Source organism: Schistocerca gregaria, unplaced genomic scaffold, assembly GCF_023897955.1.
Source record: "Schistocerca gregaria isolate iqSchGreg1 unplaced genomic scaffold, iqSchGreg1.2 ptg001646l, whole genome shotgun sequence".
In the NCBI taxonomy this organism is placed as follows: domain Eukaryota; kingdom Metazoa; phylum Arthropoda; class Insecta; order Orthoptera; family Acrididae; genus Schistocerca; species Schistocerca gregaria.
Window position 1 is genome coordinate 5,001 of NW_026062914.1, and position 5,000 is coordinate 10,000.

Here is a 5,000-nt window from a genome sequence, read left to right on the forward strand (position 1 = left end):
CACCGCCAGCCGGCTGTGCACGCTACCGAGAAAGTACCGGTATGCGAACCGCCAGGCGACGGGCGCGCATCGCACGTTTAAGGAGACGCGGCCGGCCACACAGGCGACCACGACACTCCCACGTCTCCGAAGCGGGACAAACGCCGCGCGCTTCAGTATACGTAGCCGACCCTCAGCCAGACGTGGCCCGGGAACGGAATCCATGGACCGCAATGTGCGTTCGAAACGTCGATGTTCATGTGTCCTGCAGTTCACATGTCGACGCGCAATTTGCTGCGTTCTTCATCGACCCACGAGCCGAGTGATCCACCGTCCTGGGTGATCTTTTCCTTTTCAGTCTCCCACTGTCTCTTTCAAGACAGTAGCATTTGCGGGACTGAGGCGTCTGACGGCCCCTGTTCCACTATTTTTTTTTGTGTCCAACGGCCTCACAGCCGATGGGCGTCGTACGGCTCCACACCGGAGCGGACAGGCACTCGGGCGAACGTCATTCAAAACCGGCGCCAGGCGCCAGGTACCGCAGGCCAGCCGCTCCAGAGCTTCAGCGCTCGTACCACACAACAACAACACTTCCGCTAGTTTTGAGAGGCACGCGTGGTTCCGCACGCGGCGCACGGCCACTGCCGTACAGGTAGCGTGTTGCGCGACACGACACGACACGCACATCGAAAGACATGCAGTCTAGTCGGTAATGATCCTTCCGCAGGTTCACCTACGGAAACCTTGTTACGACTTTTACTTCCTCTAAATGATCAAGTTTGGTCATCTTTCCGGTAGCATCGGCAACGACAGAGTCGATGCCGCGTACCAGTCCGAAGACCTCACTAAATCATTCAATCGGTAGTAGCGACGGGCGGTGTGTACAAAGGGCAGGGACGTAATCAACGCGAGCTTATGACTCGCGCTTACTGGGAATTCCTCGTTCATGGGGAACAATTGCAAGCCCCAATCCCTAGCACGAAGGAGGTTCAGCGGGTTACCCCGACCTTTCGGCCTAGGAAGACACGCTGATTCCTTCAGTGTAGCGCGCGTGCGGCCCAGAACATCTAAGGGCATCACAGACCTGTTATTGCTCAATCTCGTGCGGCTAGAAGCCGCCTGTCCCTCTAAGAAGAAAAGTAATCGCTGACAGCACGAAGGATGTCACGCGACTAGTTAGCAGGCTAGAGTCTCGTTCGTTATCGGAATTAACCAGACAAATCGCTCCACCAACTAAGAACGGCCATGCACCACCACCCACCGAATCAAGAAAGAGCTATCAATCTGTCAATCCTTCCGGTGTCCGGGCCTGGTGAGGTTTCCCGTGTTGAGTCAAATTAAGCCGCAGGCTCCACTCCTGGTGGTGCCCTTCCGTCAATTCCTTTAAGTTTCAGCTTTGCAACCATACTTCCCCCGGAACCCAAAAGCTTTGGTTTCCCGGAGGCTGCCCGCCGAGTCATCGGAGGAACTGCGGCGGATCGCTGGCTGGCATCGTTTATGGTTAGAACTAGGGCGGTATCTGATCGCCTTCGAACCTCTAACTTTCGTTCTTGATTAATGAAAACATACTTGGCAAATGCTTTCGCTTCTGTTCGTCTTGCGACGATCCAAGAATTTCACCTCTAACGTCGCAATACGAATGCCCCCGCCTGTCCCTATTAATCATTACCTCGGGTTCCGAAAACCAACAAAATAGAACCGAGGTCCTATTCCATTATTCCATGCACACAGTATTCAGGCGGGCTTGCCTGCTTTAAGCACTCTAATTTGTTCAAAGTAAACGTGCCGGCCCACCGAGACACTCAACAAAGAGCACCCTGGTAGGATTTAAACGGGGTCCGCCTCGGGACGCGAAAGCACCCCTTCGGCTCGCCCCACCGGCAGGACGTCCCACGATACATGCCAGTTAAACACCGACGGGCGGTGAACCAACAGCGTGGGACACAAATCCAACTACGAGCTTTTTAACCGCAACAACTTTAATATACGCTATTGGAGCTGGAATTACCGCGGCTGCTGGCACCAGACTTGCCCTCCAATAGATACTCGTTAAAGGATTTAAAGTGTACTCATTCCGATTACGGGGCCTCGGATGAGTCCCGTATCGTTATTTTTCGTCACTACCTCCCCGTGCCGGGAGTGGGTAATTTGCGCGCCTGCTGCCTTCCTTGGATGTGGTAGCCGTTTCTCAGGCTCCCTCTCCGGAATCGAACCCTGATTCCCCGTTACCCGTTACAACCATGGTAGGCGCAGAACCTACCATCGACAGTTGATAAGGCAGACATTTGAAAGATGCGTCGCCGGTACGAGGACCGTGCGATCAGCCCAAAGTTATTCAGAGTCACCAAGGCAAACGGACCAGACAAGCCAATCCGATTGGTTTTGATCTAATAAAAGCGTCCCTTCCATCTCTGGTCGGGACTCTGTTTGCATGTATTAGCTCTAGAATTACCACAGTTATCCAAGTAACGTGGGTACGATCTAAGGAACCATAACTGATTTAATGAGCCATTCGCGGTTTCACCTTAATGCGGCTTGTACTGAGACATGCATGGCTTAATCTTTGAGACAAGCATATGACTACTGGCAGGATCAACCAGGGAGCTGCGTCAACTAGAGCTGAGCAGCCGGCCGCCCGGGAGTGTGTCCCGGGGGCCCGCGCGAACACGCAAGCGTCCGCTCAATTATTCTGCAAACAGGAGGAGGCCGAGCTCCCCTGCACGATACACCTCGAAACCCTCTCAGGTCCCGGCGGCGCGCAGCGCCGTCCTAGGTACTTGGTCGGTTTCGAGAGAGGCGCAATCGCCCGGAGTTAGGCGAGTAGACGGTTTTAGTGCGAACACCCTTGCTCCCAACTGAGCTTGCCGCTGCCGACAGAGGCCCGGGAGCGTGCTGTCGTGGCATTGCCGGCGGGAGACAACACGCGCCACCTATGGTGACCGGCAGCTCCAACGCCAGCGCCACACAAGGGCAAAGCCCCACTTGGGTGCAGAAGCGAACTCTCCCAGCACAGCGCACGCGCCAACACGTCCGCACAACTGCGATACAAACCACCTGCGAGAACCGCTGGGGCGACCGAGCAGCAGACGGCGTCGCGGCGCCGAGTGCCAGGCGGCGGCGCATCCTCAACGCACACAGTCCTCAATCAGACCAGCACACTGCAGATGTCCACCGCGCTTCGCACCGGGCTCGGCTGAACCAACTTTGGCCGCCAGGCGCCGCGTGCAGGGTGCGCCGCAGCGTAGCTGCGCCGCCTGCCGAGCCCGTCGGCTGGCGCTCCTGCCACTCGGCGCCCCCCACCAGCCGCCTGTTGCGCGTGCGCCCACGCAGCGCGCGGCCAACACGCCGGGCGGCCCCCCTTCACCGGCCGGGAACAGTCCCACCAAGCCACCGCCGCGTATCGCTTCATACCCACATGGGCCTAGTCACGTGTGTGGATGTGGCGGGTACCGCTGAAACAACCGGTTAATAGCTGTACCGATCGTCGCCATCACAGATTCACCTCCAGCGTGAACAACCGCTCAACAACGGATTTCCAGTTCATTTGCGTATCTTGGGCAGTAAACGTAGATGTCCACCTACATTTGCGAATTCAACAATTCTTGCATGCCAGGATGTCATGTGTCACGACACGCTACATCAGACCACATACACACTGCGACATGTGCAGAAGAGAACACGTGGAAGGTGGCCCGCGCACGTATGCGATGTCCCTTCCGCGATCCACTGTCAACCGGCATCTGCGGCATGTCCCAGATATGGAACGCGGTCCACCAGGGTAGCACTTTGTGTGAGGCAATACGACAAAGTCGGAATACACGCGTCACTACATCACACGGCTCACGCTGACCTGACCTGACTCACCGCACCACCACCCCCAGCGACCCAGGGTGACATACAATGCGTTCGTACGTTCCTCCCACACGCCTCTACGGCGTACCACAGTGCAACCTAGCTGTTATTGGGAGACGAGACAAGTAGCATCGAGCACAACATATGGAAATTGAGATTCGACACCGTTGGGCACAGCCAGCGTACGGTCACACGTATCACACTACTTCACTCTGTACGTAACTACCGATGATCGGTACAGCGTGTGGGTTACGCGTACGACATCAGCGGACAATGGACACAGACCATACCACGACGTACACTGAGGGCGTCGACATCTGAACGCAACTGAACAGCTGCGAGGCTCATTTAACACTCAAACGCCAGACCGACCAGCTTGAGAGGACGGAGACACAAAGAGAGGGGCAGAGGGGGGGGGGGCGATATAGTCCTATTGCAGTACAATTGACAGTGGATAGCGGGAATATGTGGAAAGTAAGCAACACTCGCAAGACATCTACATGAGGATAACAACGACACCAGAGATTCCGAGCAGTGAACTATGTTAGGCAAAGGGACAACGTGGGTTAGGTTAAGGGACAACGTGGGTTAGGTTAAGGGACAACGTGGGTTAGGTTAAGGGACAACGTGGGTTAGGTTAAGGGACAACGTGGGTTAGGTTAAGGGACAACGTGGGTTAGGTTAAGGGACAACGTGGGTTAGGTTAAGGGACAACGTGGGTTAGGTTAAGGGACAACGTGGGTTAGGTTAAGGGACAACGTGGGTTAGGTTAAGGGACAACGTGGGTTAGGTTAAGGGACAACGTGGGTTAGGTTAAGGGACAACGTGGGTTAGGTTAAGGGACAACGTGGGTTAGGTTAAGGGACAACGTGGGTTAGGTTAAGGGACAACGTGGGTTAGGTTAAGGGACAACGTGGGTTAGGTTAAGGGACAACGTGGGTTAGGTTAAGGGACAAATTGAGTTAGGTTAAGGGACAAATTGAGTTAGGTTAAGGGACAAATTGAGTTAGGTTAAGGGACAAATTGAGTTAGGTTAAGGGACAAATTGAGTTAGGTTAAGGGACAAATTGAGTTAGGTTAAGGGACAAATTGAGTTAGGTTAAGGGACAAATTGAGTTAGGTTAAGGGACAACGTGGGTTAGGTTAAGGGACAAATTGAGTTAGGTTAA

At 54.8% G+C, this 5,000-nt stretch overlaps 2 non-coding genes across 2 annotated transcripts; both read right to left on the reverse strand.

Annotated features, from left to right (window-relative positions):
• Positions 1 to 166: 166 nt before the first annotated feature.
• On the reverse strand, positions 167 to 321 carry LOC126333819 (5.8S ribosomal RNA). The gene has a single exon (XR_007564373.1). It is a non-coding gene; the product is annotated as a 5.8S ribosomal RNA (ribosomal RNA).
• A 368-nt stretch (positions 322 to 689) lies between these two features.
• On the reverse strand, positions 690 to 2,582 carry LOC126333838 (small subunit ribosomal RNA). Its single transcript, XR_007564391.1, has one exon. It is a non-coding gene; the product is annotated as a small subunit ribosomal RNA (ribosomal RNA).
• Between the last annotated feature and the right edge of the window lie 2,418 nt (positions 2,583 to 5,000).